The sequence below is a fragment of the Rhinolophus hipposideros genome (assembly GCF_964194185.1).
Source record: "Rhinolophus hipposideros genome assembly, chromosome: 3".
In the NCBI taxonomy this organism is placed as follows: Eukaryota; Metazoa; Chordata; class Mammalia; order Chiroptera; family Rhinolophidae; genus Rhinolophus; species Rhinolophus hipposideros.
In genome coordinates this window covers 36,057,959-36,085,055 of record NC_138049.1, presented here as the reverse complement: position 1 = coordinate 36,085,055, position 27,097 = coordinate 36,057,959, and the positions used below count along the sequence as shown (strand labels likewise).

General features: G+C 34.4%; 1 protein-coding gene across 1 annotated transcript in view; it reads right to left on the bottom strand.

The window, feature by feature from the left end:
* Nucleotides 1-27,097, bottom strand: part of TRDN (triadin) — a 343,597-nt gene that overhangs the window by 144,877 nt on the left and 171,623 nt on the right. The gene's annotated exons all lie outside the window — the stretch shown is intronic.

Below are 27,097 nucleotides of genomic sequence, written 5' to 3'. Positions count from 1 at the left end.
AGGCATTTAATTTAAGAAATGCCACATTTTTCTTCCTAGGTTTCAGAATCCCCGTTATTGTTGTACAGCTGCGTGGTGACGTTAACATCCTCCTTGGTCTCTTCATTGTTAAACAAACTACCTAATCATTACTGATTATATTTCCTTACCAACAGATTGTGCAGTTTTTTAGGAAGGTTTAGACAGAAACTTACAAAACTCTGACACATAGCTTTTAATAACTTTCACAAATGGATATTTTGTAATAAAATTTTTAGACGTTTAAGTAAAATAATATTAGTTTTTCTCTTTTAAAAAAGTTGAATAATAATAAATCAGAAAAGTAAGAACATAATTCATATAATATAGAAAAAATAAGAAGAAATAAAGAAAGAAAATAATTGGGGTATTAGTAACTAGCCAATTTAAAATTTGGCAGCTTTCAGTAGGTTGTAATGCAAAATAAAAATGTTTAAAACGTTCAATAATTCTCTGAATTATTTATAATCATAGCACTATGTATGTTTACTTGATGTGAGCAAGGCTGGGAATGAAAAATCACATCACATAGAAAATAGCATAGAAAAGGACTTAACAAAGGTAATATGAGAAACCAAGAGATGAATGGTAATTCATGGTGGAACTTGATTTAAAAAATAAAAATCTCTAGGAAGTTTAGAACCTATGCAATAAGACTCTGCAGAAACATTATTAAAGTGTTTCATCACATAGTGCTCAACAAACTTTCAGTGCTAAGGATAATGTTGGAAGTAATGGCAATGACATCATCTTTCCAGGCTCCCACCTCAGGGGTCTTAGAGTAAGAATGTGCTGAGAGAGGGATGTGCGTGGTGAACTAAAGCTTGGGCACACCATCCTGTATTTATCCCCAAAGGGATTCTCAAAAAAACACTCAAGTGCAGAGACCTGTATATGTCTGCACTTTCTGACATCAAACCATTCGAATATGGGCACCACTTATTTAGGTCTATATCTGAAATAAGAACTTGGTGAAGTACCAGATAATATTAATTATATAAAAAAAAAAAAATCTAGAGTTTTTTGTTTGTTTGTTTGTTAGTTTGTATAGTATAGTGCTTGACTCAAAATTACTTAGGAATAATTAAAACACTCAAGGAGAAGCATTAATTCTTTCTGGTGAGATTAAATTGATGACTTCACAGCCTACAAAGAAATAAATTCTGCAAAAATAACTAGGGAATTGTAAGGAAAATACTCAACAACTGAGTGGTGCTTGATATAACCAGCTGGCAAGTGAATATAGGTCCCAGTAAGTATTCTTAAACATGTTTTTCTACATAAAATTGCTATAAATATTATCGACTTTGAAGATGCACTGGCCTATTATGATAGTAAATGTGTCACAAATCATTGATGAATCATGAATGGGCTTCCTCTAAGTAAAGAAACATTCAATAGTGAAACTGAGGGTCTTCATTTAATGTATGATTTTGATTTAACAAGTAGCCCCAGCACTCTATTCAATTTCTTCACAGCATTTCCTGTAAGCATTAGCCCTTTCCGTTACTAGTCATTAGCCCCCCCGAAGCAGCCAAAAACAGTGGTCATGCCTTGTTCAGGGTTACAAGATATGGCTTTCTGTTAATCTAAAGGTAATATCTAGACCTATGTCACATTTCATCTCCTGAGCCCTAAGGTAGAATGACCCTCTGACTACTTTCCCGTGAAACCATACAGAGGGGACCCCAGAGCAGACCTCAGAGCTGTCCACAAGACCTGAAGAAATGATTCATTACCCTTACCTCACCTACAACCAGCTAGTTCCCAGCACGACCCCGAAACCCTAACCAGTGTCTTGTGATTTTTCCCTGTGTAATCTGCAACCTACATACCATCAAGGAGTTAGGTGTTTAGCATTAGCTTCCTGTTCTCCTGAGTGGAGCCATTCATAATAAAGTAGCCATTCTAGTGCCTGGTGGATGAACTCTTTCTATTCTGTAACAATAGTACTACAAGTCAATCTTTTTTTCAAGGATGACTAAATCCAGAGTCTCAGGAAATGTCATGGCCCTCTACACACAATTAGACATCTCTGCTGAGTGGAGAGTTGTCCATTATGAAGTGTTGATAAGTAGAGGTCCAAGAGATTACCTAGTTGTCCTTTGTAGTCAGTCCATTCTCTCCCTTTTAATCACCTATCACAAGGCACCTTCATGAATGCTTTTACTACACGTGAACCAAGTATTCATAATTCTCTAATCTTCTAGTTCATTATCTGATAAGGAATTAAGGCTAATTTCAGTGCCTTATTTGATTTTGGTGAACTCATGCTGGGTCTTTGTGATTAGCAGTTCTCTTAGGTCCCAATAAATAATCTCTTACTAATATTTTCTGAAATATTTACCAAGGTTAACATTAAGATTTTTAGGTCCTTTGTATTCGGAGTTTAAAAAATTCTAGAGATCACTGAAACATAATCAAAACACATAATAAGTATATAAGAAAGTATAAAAGTATTTAGGATTCATAGGAACACTTGGAAAAATGTGAGTTAGAGTAAGAATTTTCACACTGCCATGATATTCCTAAAGTTCATTGTTTGAGGGGGGGACTTCCATGGACATATATTGAATATTAGAAAGCAGTTGAAACTGTCCTTGAGATCATTATATATATTGATATTATATATTATAATATCTATATATATATATTATATATATATGAAAGTATCAATATATATCATATATTATATATATGATATAATATATTATATATTATTATATATTATATATGTAATATCATATATATATATATGAAAGTATCAGTTTTCCTTTAAGTCATAGAAAATTAAATCCTTGAGTCTGTATGTTGCAGGATGTTTGTTTTTTTGGCTGAATAGGCAACTGAAAAGCAGATATGTGAGAAATTGAGTAATATATATAAGTTATGTGAGTTAAATGATAAAATACATATATTAGGGAAAAAGCCAACATATACAAATTTAGTGATTTGCATAATAGCTGTGTAATAATTGTGCCAAAATTCCTCTGTTTAAGGATTCAATTTTCAATTAGTAATGCAAGAATCTTTTTATTGTTGTTGAAAAATAAGTGCCCTAAAATAGTATTACTACTGACATTATTCTCCAAGGTAAACATATAATAACAATAATATAATTTTGAATATCATTTCAGTTTTGCATACATCTACATACAGAAACTTTAATTTATATCAAGTTCTTTTTTTAAATAGTTATATTCCTAAGAGGTAAAATCAGATAATTTCAATACATAAGCCCTTTTTAATATTTATTCATTCATTCATTCATTCATTCATTCATTCATTCAGCAAGTATTAATTAATCATCTACTCTGGGTCAGATGATACTCTAGGCTCTGGAAACACAATCATTAAATACTCAGAGGCTTGCCCTCCTGGAGTTTTCAATACTTCTTGGTAATGTACATGTTTATAAGTTATACCAGAAGAGTTCTTACTACAAAGTAGTAAGATCAAAGTAGTAAATCAAATGTTTATTCAATCGTCAGACTAAATCATCCTCGTGAGCTAATTTTTTTCATATGTATCGTTTCCATGAAATGTGATTTGACTTTCAGCACATCAAGCAGTGTAAACCAAACCCATAAGAATGATGAAAGCAGTGACCACGTATTGACTACGCGTAATATGCCAGATACTACGCCTCTTACGATGTATCTTTTCTCATTTCATCTTCACAACAGCCCCATTGAGTGAGGATTGTTAGTGTCTCTCCAGATGAGAAAACAACTTCATCCACAAGTTTGCAGCCAAGACTAAGCCAACACTCAACCAGGCAACCTGAGTCTGCGACTCTTGAGATAAACTTCTATGTAATTGTAAAACATAGTCATGTCTTTCCTATAAATTCCTTTATATTTATTAGGTGAACATTATGTAAAAGAAGTCAGTATACTAGCCAAATAATCACAATGCCATGATGACTATTATGATAAATAGTAGTATGATGATGTGGTCTCTCAGGATTCAAGGAAATTAAGGTCATGTACTTAAAAAGTTAGCTGATACATCATTGATTAATATACATTAGGTTTATTTCAACTGAACAAAATTTATCTAATACCCACTATATGAATGGAATTACATATACAGACAAAATAACTATTCGTTGGACTAAACTAAAAGATTGCACAAAGCACAGAATGGCCTCAGTCAGTATTTTAGCAAATTTCTAAATTCATTCTAGTTTTATGTATACTCAACAGGTACATTTACTTAGGAGAGTGAGTATGATTGAAAGTTTCATTACCCTTAAATCTAAATGCTTTCATTTTTGCAAATAAATATGTACTCTAAGATAGAGGTTGATTTTTAAGTGTGGCCACCAGATGGCAGTAGCCACTTCCTTTTCTGAAGAGAATTTTGTACACAAAATTCAGTGGCTACAGGTAGAGGGACAAAGCAAGAGGCAAATTAAACAACTTTTCTAGCCAACAGAGGGCATGATATTTTTATTATTCCTTCTTTTTACACACACACACACACACACACACACACACTCACACACATTTTCTTTTACATTTTTATTTTGCAATTGCTTAAACTGATCTGTACTCAGACCTTTTGGAAGCTCCCCATCTGACTTGAGATAAAACCCTTTATGACCCAGATCCCCACATCTCTGTAACCTTACCTCACCTCTTCATGCTACTCCCGCCAACACTGCTTCTTTTACTGTCCCTTAACCTTTGGGACATCCTCATTTCCTCTATCCTTTGCATGGAATTCTTTCCACTGATTTGTGCAGCGCTCACTCCCTCCCTTCATTCAAATCTCTGCTCAGATAGCAACTCTGCAGAGAGAACTTCCCAGACCACCCAACAGAAAATAGCAACTTTCTTACTTTCTACTCCCCTATCCTCATAATTTCCCATAGCACTTATCACTCCCGATATTATTTTATAAACTTTTTATTGTCTGTTTTCTTTACCTGACTATGAAGTTCCATAAAGGCAAGTACTTAGTCTTCCTGCAATTATAATTTAGGACCTAGAAGAGTTACTCTCATAGTAGGACTCAATAAATGAACAAATGAATGAATAAATGGAGAATGAAAAGACTTCTAAGGAGAACTAGAGATTCATTAAATCAACATAAATCATTTGTCAAGAAAGCAGATTTACATAGTACCAAAGTCATTTGTCATTCTCAGTTTTGCCTTTTCCTTTTATACCTGTTTCATAAAATTTTATTACCTTATGATCTCTTAAAATTTGAAATTCTCTAAATTAACTTGAGGTAAGCATGTTAAGCATACCTTTCAGATTCAAGTATTATTGGCCTAAACTCCTATACATGAAATTGTCATTTTATTTTTACATGTCTCTTCAGATATTATTTTTTTCTGACCCTTATCACCAAAATCAGGTAATGTGATTTGATTTTACTTTCAGCTGAAATAAGAATAGCTTTTGATGTTCAGGCACAGGGGTGCAAATTATTTTTTATATTCGAATGCATAAAGGCTAGGAACAGTGTATAAGGCTAGGAGTGTATATAAATAACGTTTGTATAAGGAGTTATTTTTATGATTGTTTTGAAGATCAGAAATATGGTCATAGGGTCTCTTTTGAATGTCTATATAAAGCAGAACCAAAAAGGTCAACCAATGAGAAGAGAAGAGGTTTTTTTCTCCCCCTCTTTCCCCATGTATCTTTGCCCTTTTGTACTGTAAATTGCACGGGCTGGCATTTAAATGTACAATGTCAAACGCAAGCACTTGCATTCAACCTATGCTGAAAGACAGCTGGCAAGGGGCGCAAAGAAAAATACTGCCCTAACGCTTTCAATGTCTAACTGCCTATTGCACCTACCACCTCTCAGGCTTCTCATGTTACAGTATTTGCCCTGTGGACAAAGAACTAGGCAGAGGAGCACTTTCCTTCCAACAAAGCAATAGATCTCTCTATTCCACCTCTGAGACCAATAACCCTGCCTAGCTGCCTTTGTTAAGCAAAGACACCAGGGATGATGATCTGAACCACTTCAGCCCTTAAATCACATTTGTAACTGTGGCTATTTCAGTCCAAGGCTAATTTGACATTTTGCTTATTTAGCTCTCACAAGTAAAATTACTCATCCAGGACTGGATAGGTGTAATGCACAAATGGAAGCGGGATTCAGACACTAATAAGGACATGCTGTAATAATTTCGACCAGAGGCAGCTTGTCATAATGGGTAGGGTAAGTGTGATAGTTATTACCCTGGTTTAGGAATGCAAGCCAGCTGGCAAGGAAGGTTAGACCGGTGGACTATTGTCCTCTCCCAGTAGGGAAAAGATTAAAAAAAAAAAAAAGGAACAAGGACAGTTTATGCTCGCATCATCAAATATATCTTCAGTTGTTTCAGATAGCGTGTGTGTGTGTGTGTGTGTGTGTGTGTGTGTGTGTGTGTGTGTGTGGTAGGGGGCTAAACTACTTAATCAAGAAGTTGCTATATCCAATCATAAAGGTTTTTTTTTTTTTAATGTTTAGATTTAGAGAGAGAAATGAAGGATCATCTACCCAAGTTTTTAACCTTTCTTTCTCCTGCTCCAACATAATTGATGATGATGACATTCTTCCATCACAAACACTGTCACTCTAACAGCAGTGATCACCAAAGAGAATACCTCTTCACACACGTCCACCTCCCATGGAGGTGCCTACCTGACTCTCATGTAGTTTGACAAAGTCTCATCGCCCCCAGTCCTGAACCCCCACCTCAATAAGAAGCTTTTTCAATTCCTCTATTTACAAAGGAAAAGCAGAAGCTTGGAATGATGGAAGACTTGCTCAAAGTCATGTAGCCAGTAGCAGGATTAGACCTCATATTCAGCTTCTGACTCCCAGCAGAGTAATCTGTTTCACTGCCCATAGCTACTTCCTCTACAAGCCTTAATGAGAGGTTTCCTTATCTGATGTTATGGACTGAAAATTTGTGTTCCCTTCCCCCCAAATCACATGTTGACACCCTAACCCCCAGTGCGTTGGTATTTGGAGACAGGGTCTTTGCGAGGTAATCAGAGTTTGATGAGGTCATGAAGGTGGGGCCCTGGTGGGACAGCAGTAGTGCTTTTTATAAGGAGAGACACAGAGCGCTTTCTCTCTCCATGCACGTGCCCCAAGGAAAAGACAGGTGAGCACATGGTGAGACATTGGCCACCTACAAGCCAGAAGAAACCTCAGAATGAAACCCACCTTGTGGGGCAACTTGATCTTATATCTGATAGCTTCCAGAAAAATTATAAATAAATTTCTGTTGTTAAAGTCATCCATTCTGTGGTATTTTGCTGTGGTAGCCTAAGCAGAGTAACACACCTGGCAGCACAGAATCACCCAACGACCATTTTTAAAATGTAGGTGTACCCCATGCCACACCAAGTGAATCACAATCTCTGAGGGAGAGATAGAATCTAAATCTCTGGGAAAACATAATTTAAAAAAACTGCCTAGACGGGGTGCAATTGTCTACACTTGATACCTTTAAGAATTAAGGGAAGTATAAGCAATAATTATACCAGTACAACAAAAGCAAACTGATATGTATATCCCCTTGACCTTGAGTGATTTCTGAAGCATCTCCCACCTCCCAGCTGTTAATGATCACTGAAGCTTTGACACTGGTTTTGGAATCAGAGAGAACAGAGTTCAAGTAAGGATTCCCTTTTGTATAAACAGTAGGGTCTTTTACTCTTGAAAACAAATGAATGTGTTATCCTATTTGCTCATCTGTGAGATATGGGTGGTGATTTTTGTCAGTTGATCTATAGTACCTAGCTGAGTGATGGAAACATTGTAAGCAGAAACGAATATTGGCATGCATGGTCAAATCTCATTTAAGGGGGAATCCTGATGTTTTAAGGAGATAATATAAGCAAAGTGCTTAGAATCTAATAGGTGGACTGTTATTGTTAGTTCCTTCCCCCTATGGTTTTAATATATAAATTTACAACTATCTCAAGTGATGTAATTTCTACCTGTGCTGCTTTTGGATAGAAGTTAATTTTTTAAAGGCTGATATGGTTATAAGAAAACATATTGTTTCCATAAAGTTTAGAAATGACTCTTCTGTCATGTAATAATGGCAAAGGATGGCAGCTCAGACACAAGTATCTTTTCAAGTCCTCTTCCTGGTTGTACTGTGTTCCTGGAATAGATACCAGGACTTTTCTACTAGCAAAACTGTCTATTATTCTCTCAAAACAATTAACACAGAAACTTTTGAATTCAGCGAAGGTCAGAGGATTAATAGGTTTTATCTGCATTGAATTTGAAAAGCTAATTAAGAGTCCACATACAACAGAGTAGACTGGGAATACAATATTTAGTTTTTCTCTGCATGAGCACAGTGAGCAAAAGTGAATAGCGGAAGACAAAGTGAAGGTGGAGAATTCACTGACAGGAGGCAAATCATTTTTAAAGGAAACAAAACTGAAAATACTTCTCCTTCTACAGATAATACTGCCTGTATTTATTCAATGAACATATTCAGCATCTGCTTTATACTGGCATTATTTTAGGTGTTAGATATTCAGTGCTGAACAAAACAGATATAATCTCTCTTAACTTTTTTTTTCTTTTTTTGCCTACAGACAACCTGATTAACAAAGACACCGCATTAAAAATTAGTGAAAAAATTTACTGTGGCTAACAAATGGGAAAAGTGAAATATTATTTGGTTTCCCAAACCATTATTTAACAGAATCAACTTAAATGTTGACATGAAAACAAGTGTTTTATTCAAATCATCATGACAGAAAAAAATCCATTTCCCTCTGATTCTTTTTATGCATTTACTAACAACATTTTTCTGGTAGTTAAAAGTCCTATATACTTTGGTCACTTTTAGTTAACAGAAGAGAGATCAAAATTCTCTGGGGAATTTTACCTGAGAAAACCCAATTAAATAAATACTAGTATGATTTTATTTTCTTCTTGCTCTGAATCTTGGCTGCCATATACTGTGTCAATTTCCTCTATAATATTTTGAATGGATATCTCCTCCTGATACATCATGTTGATTCAGGCCCTACTGATCTCTCATCGGTGCTATTTTAATAGATTTGAACTCTATAATATTTATTAAAATAGCTTTCTAACAAGTATTTGTCTTGGTCTCTCTTCCCTGACAAAATATTATCAGTTTAATATTTTTAAGCATATATATGATCATGTCAGTCCCTTGCTTTTACATCCTTGGTGACTCTCCACTATCAAATGAAGTATAAATTACCTAGGTGTGCCCCCAAAGCTAATCATGACCAGCTACCTTTGCAATCAAGACCTGGCCTTCCCCTTTCATTTGCCACTCTTCCCCCTGATACACTTTCTCCATGCTTTTCTGCATTCTCTTTCTACCTAAAACAGGTTGTCCCTCTCAGGGTAACTAAGCCACAGAAATGAACATGTTACTCAGTTCAGCCTACACACTTAGCATTTGACCCAGGTTTGACCAAACAGAATATTCCCTGGGAATTTTGAGTTACATGTTATTACTTGGGATTCCATATTTAAAGGACTGTGTAAGTCTGAAGCTTACAAAAGTAATCTTGCTTCAAGATGTAGGGAAATTACACAAGACTGTGGTAGGCAATCAGTAAGCTGATGAGAGATGGGAAGAGAGAGATCAAGAGAGAAAGCCATAACATCCTCCTCTTAGACTCCCAAGGAAAGTAATCCAATAAATCAATTTTTGTTTTTTTACCAGTTTGAATTGAATTCCTCATGATAAATCAAAGACCAAAATACTGGCATTCCAAACATTTTTAAAATAATTGATGAAATCCCCATGATCCTCACGTGAGTGTTGTAATGGCAAATCACTATTGCTCACGAATACACAAGCGGTAATTTAAAGTAAAATAGTTGAATAAAATTGTGTGAGTTTATGTAATATGACTTAAGCCTAACAAAAGAAGCATTTTATGTCTTCAGTACATCTATCTAAGGCTAAATTCTAGATTATAAGCCCCTCTAATTATTCTGTTTATCTCAGTAATGGCAATTATTGTAGGTTTTAAGACATCCAGGATCTCTAACAGACATTGCAGACTATAATAGAGAAGATTAGTGTTTTCAAGGGGCAGGTAAGAAAAAAATATAGCAAAAAGGTGTAACAGGAAGAAATTATAGATGTCCACGTAACAGAAAGGATAGTGGGCTTTTTCTAACTACAATTACTGGAAAAGCTAATAAATGTAACAGCATTATGGAATGTTGTGTTATCTCTAATTTGTCTTGGGCTGACTCACTGTGTTTATTAATAGTTTGGAGAGATAAACATGTTGTTAATTTTATACTCCAGCTATAAAATGCCAGCTTTTCAAATTGAAAGTCAAGAAAAGAAAGTCGCCAAAAGAAAGGCGAGTTTAAACTCAGAATAAAATTAAAAGGATCATTTGGGTTTTGTTTTCTGTTTTATTTATAAAATAAAACAAATGAGAGTCACCCCTGCATTCAGTCATAATTTTTTAAAATTACATTATCATAATGTTTTCTGGTAAAAAGTGCTGAATTAAAAATTATAGTTTTCTTTTGAAGTCTGATTAAATATATATATATATATATATATATATATATATATATATATATATATATATATGTATATATATTTCACTCTCTAAAGCAGACTACCATGTACCCTGTTTCACTCAAAAATCCGTGGACAAGAGTCCTATTCAACTCTGGTTATGTGCCCACACTCTTGGGTGGAGTGGCACGTGCATCAGTGATGATGATTTGAACCCCCAAATGAGCAGAAGAAAAGTATCACAGAAGAGAAACTGACTGCCTACTGCAAGTTTTTGTTGATACAATTTTTCATTAGGCAAAAATATATGAGTTTTTAATTTATATTTTTATACTCTCCCTATTTCACTCTCTAAAGCAGACTACCATGTGCCCTGTTTCCCCCAAAATAAGACCACATTGGACAATTAGCTCTAATGGGTCTTTTGGAACAAAAATTAATATAAGACCCAGTATTATATTATATTATATTATATTATATTATATTATATTATATTATATTATATTATACCCGGTCTCATATTACAGTAAAGTAAAATCGGGTCTTATATTAATTTTTTCTCCAAAAGACACATTAGAGCTAGGTCTTATTTTCAGGGGAACAATGGTAACAAGCACCTGTGAACAAATGTCAGAGAAGAATTATTTTCTTCTTATATGAACTCATGCAGCAAGGTGAGATCCATCAAACACAAAACCCTTGATATAATGTATCTACCTCCATGATTTAATAGTTTTTAAATTGCTATCACTATTCTAAACCTGTATGGAGGTTTCATTTGCTAATGAACATTTAGGTTGGAAATCACAGAATCCTAACATGAACTAACTTGGACAAACAGAGGAATTAACTAAATGATGGTAAGAGATCAGGAGGATGGTGGTTTCCAGGGATACCTGGATTCTGGGCTTTAAATATCATTAAAATTCTACCTATGTCCTTTCCTTTGCTTCTATGTGTCAGCATTACTTCAAGATTATGTCCCAAGAAGGGTGTAAACAGGACCAGTAGCAATTCCTGGACTCACATTACCTAATTTTACCACCTAAGAAGAAATTAGCTTCCTTTTGTTCTTTTTAAAAATCCGTGGACAAGAGTCCTATTCAACTCTGGTTATGTGCCCACACTCTTGGGTGGAGTGGCACGTGCATCAGTGATGATGATTTGAACCCCCAAATGAGCAGAAGAAAAGTATCACAGAAGAGAAACTGACTGCCTACTGCAAGTTTTTGTTGATACAATTTTTCATTAGGCAAAAACATATGAGTTTTTAATTTATATTTTTATACTCTCCCTAACTGGATTCAATGGCATTCAAGGATGTTTCCTTCCAAGTATTACCAATGTATCAAGCTGAATGAAAACTATTTCCCAACCTGTAGTCTTTAACTCCTTCCTGCTTCACTTCCCCTTCCCATTCCTAAGTGGCTATTCTGGTATATTTTTTCAGTGCTGATTTTCATACATTCATGTCCTCTTACCAAGGCTAAATCCTTTCATAGGAACAATTTTATAACATAGTGGAAATCATGGCTTTTTTTTTTCATGTTTTAAATTTTTACAGGCTTTCTGCACAGAAGAAAAAACAACTCATATATTAATTACCTTTCTGTCTGTGATTTTATTAAAACCACATACTAGCGAAAGACCTTACACAATGATTATAGCTGTCATTTTGATAAAATTTGAGTGAAGCTAAAATTCGATTGAAACAGCAAATTAAAATGTGCACATACTTGTGAAACTCAAATGCTGAAACTATGGGTTCTATTGGGAATGGAAAACATTTCTTCAAAAATCAAATGATTAGAAATGGTAAGCACATGTGGTTAGAATCTCAGTTAATGACCTTAGGGATGAGAAATGACACCCTAGAGTTATCTCCAGCCATCGGTTCCTGAAGAGCCGTTTTCAGCATTGTGGAGACCTTAGATTTTACTCTGAGTGAAATGGAAGCCTCTCTAAAGTTGGAAGCAGATGGAGGTGGGGTCTCTATCTGCCTGAGTACTTGAGAAGCTATGAGGAGTAGAGCCCCTTTCCCAGCATGTAGTATAAACAAAAAATAAACTTTGTCAAAGTTGCTGAATTTTTTAGGAGTCTTGTTGCTGTTATTGCTGTTGCAGTATAGCCTTACCTATAGAGGTAAGAGATGATGGTGCCCAAACTGGGGTGGTACTTGAAAACAATGAGAGGACATTCACTACTAAACATACTTCAAAGGTGAAGGTGACAATATTTAATAGTAGGTTGAGGAGGAAAAATAAAGGAATCAAGGATGACTATGCAGATTTGGCCCTAAGCAAAAAAAAAACCCAACAAAAACGCTGTGATGATTTACTGAGAAGAAAAAGCTGAGTATACGAAATGTATTCTGGGGTGTGTGTGTGTGTATGTGTGAACATTTGAGTTTGTTTTTTGTAAACCATATTAATTTGGTGATTTCTAATAGGTATTTAAATGGAGATGTAGAATAGGCAAGCGGATATATGAATATAGAGTTTAGCGAGACATCAGTGCTGTGGACACACATTTGGGACTCATTATCATAAATATGAGTATGAGGTCACACGGGAAGTAAGTTCAGAGAAAGACGAAAGACATATAATCAAGCCCTGGGTGCTTTATGAAGGCCTGAGTACAGCAGATACATGAAAGACTGGAAGACGAGTGTAAACAACTCACAAAGAGTTGAGCTCTAAAAGGGATCTGAGAAATGGGTTAGTAACCCAGGAAGGATGCACAATTAACAACAGGACTTTATTATTTTTTTTTTTAACTATATAAGAGATGTGACAGCCCATTGTATACTGCTGGGATTGATGAGTAGAAATCAAATAAATTTTCAGAGGAGAGTATTGCTGAAGACACATTGCTGAGTTAGCAGATGGGAACAGCATATTGTGGACAATTGTAATAGTTGTTCCTATAAATATGAATATTTTTACTATTGTATTGTATTACATTCAGCCAAGAAGACAGGATATAAAGAGACAAATGAAGTATGTTAGTGGTTTCAATGGTCAGAGTTCATGAGAGCTCTTTTGAAATTTTTCTATTCTAAGGGAACTCTGAAGCAAGTTATTCTTCTGATAGAAAAGAAGGGTGAAAAGGTGAAGGAGGATTGAAAAGGGGGAATAGTTTGAAAGCAGTAGTCTCAGACAGGGGAGAGTGAGCTATTAGGTTTCCATTCCTAAAACATATTAATATCACCAAGCAACACCATTTCAAAAGGCTTAGCATTTACTCTATAAATGTCCACCATATCCCTGCCACATGGAGGCATAGAGGAGCAATAATAAGAAGCAGTATAAATTCTTAGACACTTTAGTGAATATACATATTTTCAGGAAGAAGCGGGCCTAAGTATTTTGCCATATTCTATTGATAGACTTATTTCACATGTTCAATGCCATGGTGTTTGTTTTTCCCTTTGTCCTTTGATTTGTTATAACTTGAGCACACACCTAACTCTACCTCAGCAGACTGTCTTTTCAGGATAATTATTTTTGTCTGCTTCTGCTTCTGAAGTATTTTAGCATTAGTCTTTCTATTTGTTCATATTTCTGGTCTTACATCCTAATATTATTAGCTATATCCTAATAGAGCTAATAGGATATGGGCAGTAACTAAAATAATAGCTACAATATTTTCCTCAGTGAAATTATTTTTTAAAAAAACTTCTTTTAATTAGAGAAGTATTATATATGCTCCTCCAAGCTTCCTTCGATTGCTTATAACAAGCAAACTTCCTAAAACGTATTCACAATTCTTTTATCCAGCCTGAAAATGTTTGTTGTTTAAAAGCTTTTTCCTTCTCTTTTGCATCATAAGTAATTATTATACTGTCCCTCCTACATTAAGCTTATTGTCACTGGAATTTTCCTACTGAGATGTCTCAAAATATTTCTTTATCCTGAGGGCAATTAATCATTATTCCATATATGTTATGTATTTTTATGTATTTTATTTTCTTTTTTCATAGTGTCCTGGATTTATGCAGACATTAATAAACCATGTTCTGATTAGATTCAGAATAATGTTTTATGCTATAATGGACTGAATTCAGGTTATGTACAGTGAACATTTACTATGACTTCGCTTCCTGGAATCAAATCTTGACCAGGCTTTTTTTTTTTTTTTTTTTTTTTTTCAATAACTAATCAACTAAAATAATTTGACAAACAGCCAAATTTAAAATCATGATAGATTCATTTCCTAGAAGGAGATCCAAGATGGCGGAGTAGATAAATGTTCTAGCCTCATCCCATGAACACATCAAAATTACAACTAAATGATAGAACAATCAACCTGCAGAACCATCTGAAGTCTAGCTGAACAGAAGTTTTATAACTAAAGTTATAAAGAAGAAGCCACGACAAGACTGGTAGAAGGAGCAGAGATGCAACATAATCTGCTCCCACATCCATGTGTGGTGGTTGAAAATTGGGAGAGATAGATCAACCACTGAAGTTCCCCATGGAGAAGCAAGGGACCCCAGCTCCCACACCAGGTTCTCCAGGCCAGAGTACTGATGCCGGGAAGAGGAGCCCCCACAATTTCAGGCTGTAAAAAACAGTGGGACGAAAGGCAGTAAGTAACGCAGACATCCTTTTAAGGGTCCCACACAGGCACTCACTCTGGGCTTCAGTGGAGAGATGGGGACTCTGGGGGAATTGGAGACATATGAGGAGAGACTGAATTGTGGAACTTCCTGGTGAGGACTGGAGGGACAGTTCTCATTTTCCCTGTGTGGGGCACTTCTCCCATGTGGCTGGTGGGTGGGTGCCATCTTTCCTCTGTGGAGCCCTCCCCCACAGGCCAAATCTGAATCTGATTGGCCTGGTGAGCTCTTCTGGTCAAACCTGCTGACTCATTTAGACCCTGCCTCACTCAACTTGCATAACACAGAAGGCTTTATCAGCGGTTGAATTTTATGGGAGCTGGCAGGTGGCAGCAGGCCTCAGAGTGTCCTGGCTTTTTGTGGAGCTACTCCAGACCTAATGCTGATGGCAGCCATCCTTGGCAGATTAAGAAGTACAAATTGGTTGTTACAAAGTAGTCGTGGGGATGTGGGTATAGCATAAGGATTATAGCCAAAAATATTGTAATAACTACATATGGTATCATGAGTACTAGATTTATTGCGGTGATAGATGGGAAGGGGGATTGGAAGGCAAGATGAAAAAAATGTGAACGGAGAAATAAGTGCAAATTGGTAGTGACAAAATGGTCATGAGGATGTAAAGTAAAGCACAGAGACTATAGTCAATAATACGGGAATAACTATGTATAGTGCCAGGGTTTCCCGAACATAAGACCTAACCAGAAAATAAGCCCTAGAAGATTTTTCAGGATGGCATCCCCTGAACATAAGCCCTAATGCGTTTCTTGGAGCAGAACTTAATATAAGACCCTGTGTTATTTTCTGAGAAACATGGCACTAGACTAGTCAAGGGAATCACTTCTTAAATTATAAAAATGTCTGACCATGGGATGTACACCTGAAATTAATATAAAATAATATTGAATGTCAAATACAACTGAAACATTAAAAAGGGGGGGAAAGGTGAAGGGCGATAAGAGGTCCAAATTTCCAGGTATAAAACACACAAGTCATGGGGATGTAATGTACAGCACAGCGAATATAGATAATAACATTGTGATAGCATGGTATGGTGTCAGATAGTTGCTGGATTCATTCCGGTGATCACTTTTTTAGGTACATAAATGTTGAATAACTATTGTGTATACCTGAAACTAATATAATATTGTATGCTAACTATATTTTTAATTAAAAAATCTTTAAAAATAAAAACAGACAAAATCATGAAAAAAATATTTTAAAAGTTAAATAATTCAGACATCAGTTAGTTTCAGTTAGCCTGTTACTTAATGGTAGAAAAATACAGTCTTATGAGTCTCCTTAACTTTCTTCTTACTGGATTTATCTCTACAAATCCCAAAAAGATATGTGCTTTTTTTTCTGCTTGAACACTTGAAATGGTAGAATTCACTGCCTGAGAAGATTTTCTGTATAATCTTGAACATCTGACATTATCTTCTTCTAAGTTTGACAACTAAGTCCTAATTTTTATTAGTAATAAACAGTAAGTACACCAAAAATAGTACTTCAAAGTTATGAATATGGCTTTGATGTTTTCCCTGGGTTCTTGTTTCCATGTTATACATCCACATTTCTAAAGTACTCTCTTCTGAATATTATCTAGTTCGTTTCAAAAGACCTTTGCTAAAATTAAAGACTATTATCCCAGTGAGATTCTAATACTACAAAGTACAATGAAAGTATTTCACACTTTAATCCTAGACATGTTTTAATTAATGAAATCTACAATTTCATTTTGTTTTCTTGGTCTACATTACATTACATTATCCTATGTTGAGTTGTTTTTCTAAAATACATAAGCATTCTGTCCATAGATGGTGGCTTAAAAAGTTTTCCCTTATTCTATTCTGTAAATAAATTTTAAAAATAAAATCATCCATATTCCCACTACCTAAAAATTTTGAAAAGAATTCTTATGTTTTGTTTCTCATGTAGAAACTATTGCCATTTTACTGTGGTTTTATTACATTAATCTAGCTTTGATACAATCAATGACCCCTTCCAATTATAGTCCAAATATCTTAAGCAAAGTTCATTTAATTGTTCTGTTCAAGGGATAGGACCTATAGCCTAAACTAAAACAATTAAGTTATTCCTTCACTCTTAACACAAAGGAATGGGCCCATAAGGACAAGTATAACTCAAATCAAATTTTCTGTTTGGGATCTCCGAAAGTCAACCTATTTTTTTTCCCCCATAGGTCATGAACAAGAGAAGATGAATGGCAGGTAACAACTGATGTGCCCAATCAATTTGCAATTACGTGGGCCAATACCGAGGAAACAGTAATAGAAAGAGACAAACCTCATCCTGATGATATCATTTGACACCTGGATCAAGCAAAACTCAAAGATAGTTTACTCTAGAATTGCAGTTGGATAAATCAATAAATTTCCTATTTTAGATAGCCTGTCACTTGTGAGAGCAAGTATCACCAGTGATTAACCACTGTTAAAATATTTTGTGTTCCATTCTCCATCCTGTTTAAATATATGTTAAATGCATCTAGGTTGAATGCTTTGTAACATTAAGTCTGTAGCATCCCTGTTTTAAATCTCTAATGGTACCAGCCTACCACAATTTCTATCCTCATTCCTTGATCTTAGAGTGAGCTCTGTGTCTGTGGTAGTGCTCATAGTACCTTATAAATGCTGTTTATCTGCCTCTGTTCTAAGGTCTTTGAGAACAAGTACCATGTCTTTTACACTGATTTATCTCTAGTATGTAGTAGGTTTCCTTGCAGATATAATATACTTACTAAATATTTGTTGAGTTAATGAAGAAAAACAATTTCTAAAAGAAAAAGGAGAATCAGACTGATAATATAGCTTCTTTATTTTATCTTTTCCATGCTTATGCCTCTCTGCAATATGATCTCAAAATAATTAGAGGAGAGAGAGAGAGAGAGAGAGAGAGAGAGAGAGAGAGAGAGAGAGAGAGAGAGAGAGAGAGAAGAAGAAGAAAAAGAAGAAGAAGAAGGAGGAGGAGGAGGAGGAGGAGGAGGAGGAGGGGGAGGAGGAAGAGGAGGAAAGGAAGGAAGGAAAAAAGAAAAGAGGGAGGGAAGGAGAGAGGGAGGAAGAGAAGAAAAAAGGAAAAGTTAAAGCAATCTACAATTAGAGTTGGAAAAAAATGTATGCACGTTGCAAAAGACAGTGAGCTTTATTTGGTGAACTTCCTACTTCCTTTGCTCCATTCCTAACTGATGACCATGGCCAAGTTACTGAACTGCCCCAATCCTGGGTTTCCCTTTCTATAAGATGGGCATTATAAATATACCTCAAGAGTTGTTGTAAGTATTAAATGAGAAAGAGTGAATACATTTAACTGTTATTATTATTACTGAAATGTGCTCTTGACTAAAAAGAATCTATAGTGGTGCAATTTGCTAAGTTAGTTTGAAAATCTGCTTTTGATATCCCTAGAGAGGGAAATTGAGGTAATATTATTTTGATGTTTGTAAGCTTTACTTTCACACCAAGAAAAATCCTGTAGATTTTATAATATATAATAAAATATTTTTTACTGGATTTTTACATCTATATGCTTAAATGCTTATCTCAGATTACAAGGAAAACTCAGGCTAATTATTCCTCCACAAACTGGCCAAAATCTTCCCATATTTTCAAATATAAAAAAAAAAAAATACATGTTTCTAACTGACATATCACTTTCTGTGTCATTCCCCATAATCTTCTCATTAAAATTTAATTTAGGATGCTTGCAAGAGACCACTTTGTTTTAATGTTAAATTATTTTGTTTCTTTTTTTTCCCCAGAAAATAATTCATTCTGAATATAAGGTGCAATAAAAAATAATGTATTTAATATAGGTATAGTAAATACTTGATATGTCAATACATGCAGAGAAGAAATATTCATAAACTATTTACTGATCCTTCCTCATATGTTATAAAATTCTCCCTATTGAACGTACGTCACAAATATAACACAACTCTCTCATGCTCAAGTTTAGGGCTGATTTTATTTCTGTTCTCAGTGGGAGGATAGTCTTGATTATCCATAATAAACATTAAAAAGATTTAAAATACTCACTTGTATACTAAGTCTTTTTTTCCCCAACCTAAATAGTTTCTAATATAAAACTTTTCCCTTTTTGAGTTTTCGAATGTATTTTGAAATTCTTTTTTTAAACCAAAATGCCTTTATCTATTTTTTTCATTGCGCCCAAACACATTTTTATATTGTTCAAACCAAAAGCTAGATCACGTAGGATTATCTCAGAAATCCCAAGCATGTTATGATGTTAATTCTCTCTCACCTGTTCTGAAGCAGTTTAGTTTCTATTTGACTAATCCAGATGTGATATGAAGTAATCAAAGATACCATATTAAGTAACAAGTCATCAGACTTTCCTGAATTGTTCTATTACACAATCCTTTACCCTAAAGAGAATAAACAACTGTGGTCTTGCATGATTTCTATGATTACAAAACACTTGAAAATATATTCTCTTGTCTTCAAAGCAATTCAAGCATTGTAAATGTTTTTAATATAGTCCAACTGCCATCATCTGAACTCAGACTTGCAGTCTAATCAATCTGGAAACAAAAAACTAATTTGAAAGCAATCTACCATTGCCCTGTAATTATGGAACACCCAAGTCAAGGCTCAAGGCTGAAAACTACTAATTATGTCAGGTTCTATTTATGCCAGATTTTCAATTATTTACCTGTATGAACAATTTTTTAAAATAATTTCATCTAGAACATACATTAATATAATTGTTGTAATATCCATTCAAAAGTGGGTGAAGTTATCTGTATTTTGTAACTTAATATCGACTGGTAGAGTACTACAGGATATGTAGAATCCTGAAAAATATTAGTCTGGATTTCAAAGTGTCTAATAAACAATAATGAGCTAATTCATTTGTCAACTCTTGCCCAAATACATATGTGCAAAATACAAAATTAAAATATAAGATAATTTTCTATAATAAAGTGCTTTTCAAATAGAGAGAAAGAAATGGGTTGAGCATTAGAAAGCTGTAATCTTCTCAAAAATGTAAATGTGGAAAATAGACTGTTGCTCTTTTAGGCTGAAATTTAACAGTGAACTCATGAAAGTTATTATATATTATCTTGCCCAATTATATCTGCACATGTAAATATTTCAAGGAAGTTACTTTTAATTACATATAAATGTGTTTTATGGTGTGTAATCTGCCATGTAAATTATTTTGAGTTCTAGAACAATCTGTTACAAAAGATCCATAAAATAAAATAGATGGTATTTTATGTCTGGTAGGCATAAAACTTAATGATATATTCAAAGCTGTAAGTTTCTGTAAAGGATTCTTTGCAACTTCTCAATGACAAAAGCAGATCTTATACAGAGCAATTAAATAGCCAAAGGTTTTAATTTATGCAGAATTTAATAGTATTTGGCCCATACAGTAACTGAAAATATTCTATGGAAATAGGTATGATTGTATCCTATATAAAACCTATGAGCTTTATACTGAATTAATCTTATCTGGTCAACTTAACGCCACAAAGATATGTTAACATAAAGTTCTGGTGGCATATTTAAACCAAATGAATGATTTAAAAAAAAAAAACGTTGCTAAAGTACATTTCCACAAACTTACCTTTTGCCATTCAGTGAGCATCAAGGACATTTTGGATATATTTTTTTCCTAAAATTGAGGTTTTAAACCCAATATATTTGCTAATGGATTTTTTTTTCTCACCAAAGCCACCTAATCTTCTATTGTATATATTGCAAATATACATGCCTTTCATTATAAGGCAGTTTAGATGAATTCCTCTTCATAACTTAAAACAACTTTTTACTATCGGAAAGTCTTTAGTGCTAGTTCTAAAAAAAAGTATGTTGTATTTTCCCTGATGAGCTCATCAAAGAATACTAAGTTATCTCCTAGATTTCCACTTATATCCTGTCCCTTTGTGTATCAATCTACGTCCTCCAGGCTCTAAATTTGCCTCCTAAAGCAATACTGAACCAAACCAAAAAGCCTCTTTACTTATACAGCCACAATTAAAAAAAAAAAAATCTATACTTTCTTCCCCATTTTTATACCTCCATTCCAGTCTGGCTTTATTCCATCACTCCATAGAAACTGCTTTTGTCTTTTCTGCCCTCATGTCATAACTTCTAAGTAACATTCACAAAATTGATAACTTCTTGAGTCTTGAAACATCCATTTCTGAAATGTCTCTAATACTAAACTCTTTGCTTTTCCTTTAACCTCTCTGGAAAGTCCTTTCATCCTCTCTTGCGTTGTTTTCAAATATCTAATCTCTAGATATTGGAATTCTCCAGTTCTTGATTTTGTATTCTGTTGTCTTTTTCTTTGGACACAATCTCTCTGGGTTATCTCATCTATCTCCAGGGCATTAACTCTGATCTATATGAATTACTACATCTATAGTTTCACTTCAGAATCGACTCTGAGTTCCAGACCCTTATATCTAGCTGTTGAGAGTACACAAGCCGTGGAGCCACACTGGCTGGGTTACAAGTCTGGGCCTGACTAACCACCAATATGTGACGTTGGTTGGGCACATTACTTAAACTCTCTGTGTTTTAGGTCCCTCAATTTTATAATCAGGATTATAATAGTTTATTTCTTGATTTATTCAAAGATTGAATGAATTCCTATTTGTAAAACACTTAAAATAGTTCCTAATGCAAAATTTAGACAGTGCATCACATACACCCGAAACTTAACATCCTCAAAAGGAAACTAGATTGTTTCCATCATAGCTCTTCCCCATTTAGACTTCCCCATCTTAATAAACGACACCACCTTTTAATTGGCTTACCTCTTCTCTTTTCTACTTCTAACCTATTACCCAGAGTCGAATATACTTGTATTAAACATAAATCAGAATGTTTTTCTCCACTGCTAACACTCTTCAAGAATCTCCCATTACACTTTTAATAAATCTAAACACACATGACTGATACACCATATTCACACATCACAGAAAGAGCCACACATCAGTGGTTGGATCCTTCAAATATATCAGATTTCAATTTAAATTTTGTCTTTGAGAGAGGCCTGCTATAACCTGCTCTTCTACCTAAATAGCTCCCTACCCCCATCCGTTGTTTTCTATCATTGCCCCCAAATTTGTTTTCTCCATGACCCTTCCCCTAAGTGGTACTTATGGACATTATGTCCACTTATTGACCGTGTGCCTCCCTTATCAAATTATTATCTATTAGGGAAGGGCCTATGTCCATTTATCCACCGCTGTGTACTCAGCACCTAGGACAATGCTTGGAATATAGTTGGCATTTAATGAATATTTCCTACAAAAATATATGCAAGAATAAATGAATGAGTGAATTTGTCCTTTTCTAGAAGCTTATTACAGAAAAGTTAGTCTGATTTTTCAGGATCGTTTTTGTAGTTTATACTTCTATTTAAATATTTTTTTAAATCATATTGTAAAATGTGATAATGAAACATAATTTTACACCACCACCTATCACTTATGTCAAAATTATCTTCAAAATTAGTAAAATGATAGACACATAGGTTGGTAATAAAATTAAGTCCAAAAAGTTTATAATAACTTATAACTCCAAATAGGCCAAACTGAGAGAAATGAATCATTTTGGTTTTGGCCTTATTTTTATGCTGGTCTATATATTTTCTCAAGTTTATTATTGTTTTATTACAAGAAAACACAACTTGTTAATTTTTTTAACCATTATAATCTCATCAAGCACTAAGAAAATTATTTCTTCAGATACATCACCTTGTGGAATAAAGAAAGGAAAAAAATCCATGCTTCTTTTATACACAGTTTAGGTAAAGAACAACATAAACTACACTTAAGTGTGATGTGCGAGCACTGTAGATTGCCAAATTTTTCATGTTGCTTGGTTGAGCCATATTCATCAACTTTTGGAGGCACTCAAAGATAGGTTTCATCACTAAAATTCAGGCCTTTAAAGACCATCACTTATTTTATGAAGTTTATGTTCTAAAACATTTCTGAAAGATTGTATGTTCTAAAATATTTCTGGTAGCTTCCTTGGATAGCCTCTTTCAATTTCCATTCTACCTTCCTTCCAGTTGGAAAAACTGGAATGTGAAAAAGCTGCATCTTCCAGACTCACTTGCAGTATATTTAATTCCACCAAATAAATGCACCTACCAGAGACTGAAAAGCAGAAATGCTTTGACAAATAAGGTCACATAACATGAGTAAGTGGCTGACGCCTGCCTCAACATTTTCAGTGTCTAGTCTGTCGGTGTGAAGAGGAGGCTCTGGAGGCAGTTTTGAGGAATGGAGCAGCTTCCTGACCACCGCTGTGCTGTGGTGCTCAATGATCCAGTGGCATTGCCTTCAATTCTTCCAGTCCTTCCTACGATTTTGTGTGCACCCAGTGCCCTGTAGAGAAGCCCTTATGCTCATACTGAGTGGTTCATACGTCTCACACTGAAGTCGCTATACATGTAGGGAGATGTTTTATAAAATTTGTATTTCCTTTCTAGATTGCCTTTTTCATGGTATTTCTTCAGGCTGAAACATACTTCTTAACACTAAAATATACAGGGTTTTTTTTTTTTTAATTCATACAATGTTTTTTGTTGTTTTTTTTTAAGTGGATATTTGATGTTATTTTTTTTCACCATGGACAATTTCAAATATATACAAAACAAGAGATTATTGTAATAAACCATGATATATCAGTTACCTAATTTCAATCGTTATTAATTCCTAGTTTGGCAATTTATGTCATAAAACTATATCCATTCTTCCCTAACATAGATTATTATTAGCAAAGTGTGATTTATCAGTTTCAAGCATTAAATGCTCATTTGTCACACAATAGGATTTTATCCTTAGGTTCCTTTACATCTACATAATAATAAAATATAAATAAAATAAAATCATATAACATAAATAAAGGTATTATGCTATATAATAAAATGTTAATAAATAATACAAAAGTTAATTTAAATATAATAAAATACCTTGATAAAACCCGTATATTAAATAAGCATCTGGCATGTCTTATGTCTTATAAATTTGCGACTCTTTGGGGCTAGAGTAATGATGTCATATGCTCTATTTCTCTATTTTGGAAAGAAATGACATATGGGCCCTCAGTTCTTCAAGATTTCAGGTCATTCTCAATTTCTCTCCTTATCTCAAGAAATGTTTATTATTTTTATAACAAGTTTCAAACTGGTTTATTTTAAACCATATTGCTCTCACATGAAAAGATGTTGGGAGAATTATTAAACTCTGAAAAGAGACACAAGTTAAAAATCAGCGCTAATTGAATCTATCACAGACACACACATACACACACACTTCTGAGTATTTGGGGGCTAAGAGCCTATAAACAAATAACGTATGCATATTTCCATCAGGAAGTTGAACTGATTTGTAATAGCCAAACGGTATTTTGTGTGTTCAAAAGTAAACACGACAAACAAACAAACAAACAGAAAACTTGTTCCCAGAAGGACAAACTTGTTTTTCAGCACAAGCTGAGCAGCCCTTCCCTGGATGTGCTGAGTCATCACCCAGTAACGTTTCTGCTTCAGTGGATGAGCATTGGCCTTGTAAAACGTGATATTGGCGTAATCAGTTCTCTTGCCAGTGATGTACAACCTCACTTTGACATGACTGCTGAACTAATAACACAGGTCTTCCAGTTGCATAGAAATATCAGATTTTTGCATCACACACTGTACATAAACATGTTTTGCCTTTTCCCTCAAAAACTAAAACCAAAACGAAACACCCATCACATACACACTACTGAGTTTTGCCCAAAGTATTTTTTTCTGATTTTGTATGCATATGAAAAATACATTGAAGATTACAATTCACAAGTTTCTGGTGCAAATACTTTAGTAAAACTGATGATTCCAGGAAGAAAAATGTGTTTCTCTTAGCACCAAATCATGTAAGTATCACAGATACACTGACCCAAGCAATCAGTTTCTCAGTATCATCATTTGATCAAAAGTGTGTTTTCCCTTTCTTATGATTGTATATATATAGAGAGATAGATAGATATCTATCTATCTCTCTATCTCTATCTCTCTGTCTATCATCTATCTCTGTATCATTTATCTATATATCTCAAAGGAATGGAATATCTCTAATGGTGGAATTTCAAATATCACTGACACTAGTGGAGGAAATATTTGGGGTAATGACCCTTATCACCAAACTGTAATACTTGAGATGACTATATTTTTTACTGAATATATATATATATATATATATATATATATATACACACACACACACACACATATATATACACATATATTTTTAATATATATATATATTTTACTGAATATATATATATATATATATATATATATATATATATTCATCAGGGAAATAAAGAACATTTTAAACAAAACTAAATGAATAAATGTTCAGTATTGAAATAGACTATACAATGATATCCTTAATAATAAAATTCAAATCTAAAGTAATTGTCAATTAACTGCCAGACCCATGAAATGCCGGTCTATGTCTTTATGGACATTTCACGAAGCATACAATCATGCAACTCAGAGTTTTACAATTTTTTTTTAATCCCACTTATAGCATGACATCAGGGATTTTCTATAATTCCTATTAGCTACTTACTAGAGCAATACCTATTTGGCACCCTATGGTCTCCTTTGTCAGGGTCCTTCACCAACATCTTTATTTTCTCCCATCTTCACTATTACTTCCTAGGAATGAAGGGTTTTTACTAATGTCATCCAGTCCTGCCTGCTCTCTTTAGACAATACCCTACCTTTAACCTCTCCCTCATGCAAGCTTACCTAATGACTCATTTTCTAGGGCATTGTTTTCAGCTTATTGTGCAGGGAAGATCTGGAAATCTCACTCACTTTAAGTGTTAATAGATGTGAGGAATTAATCTGTTACCCCATATACACAGGCCCTAAGAGATTTGTATTTTAATAGAGGCCAATTCCTTCATAACTCAAAGGAATGGAATATCTGTAATGGTGGGATTTCAAGTATCACTGACACTAGTGGAGGAAATATTTGGGTAAGAACCCTTATCACCAAACCATAATACTTGAGATGATTATATTTTTTACTACCTAGACTTAAGCTTAAACTGAATAGAAATCAATGTTTATGTTTGAACAAGAATAAAAGCAGAATTAAGTTTAAAGCAAAAATCTAAGCTGTTGAACAACCCTATTTCTTATTGGGATGCATCATTCTCTCTCAGCTTCTTATATTTGCCAATTGGTGTTATTATTCTATGCAGTTCTTCTCAATTTCATTATGTCTTCACAAAAATGGCCTAAAGTTCCCCTCAGCTTCTCTAAACTTAAGACTGTCTTCGTCCTGACCTTAAGCTCCTGCTGTCCCTTTTCTTAGAGCATTTACTTTAGAAAACTTGTAAATTTTTTCTCTGCTCCTTTGAAGTATAAATATTTTTAAAAACATCTTTCCAGTTTTATAACTCAGGAATGTCTTTCTCGGGGACCTGGGAGTCATTCATTTGAAATGTAACCATCAACAAAGATGATACCTCTATTTCCCAGTTTCTGTGTCTCTGGGTGGGATGGGGGTGGGGGCGGGTAAGAACCTAACTCCTTTGAGTCTCATGATCCAAGTTGTGAACTACACTCTTGTCATGAAGAAAAGAGAGATTTTACTTTTTCTTTGATTAAGGCCAGTTAGCAAACAGAGATGGCCTGCAACTGTTCCCTCCATCCCTTTGCAGGTCTGCATTTTATTTTAATGGAACTGAGTTCAGTGTGTTCTTGTCACTTGTCTCTGTTGAATAAAGTCTTCCTTCCCTGTTTAACTTTGACAGTCTGTACATGGACAGACTGAAGTACCTGTATCCAATTTGTTTACTTTGCCTCAAGATTCCTTCAAACATCCTGACGCAAACATCCTGAACATGACATGACTAAGGAAACAAAGGAAGTAC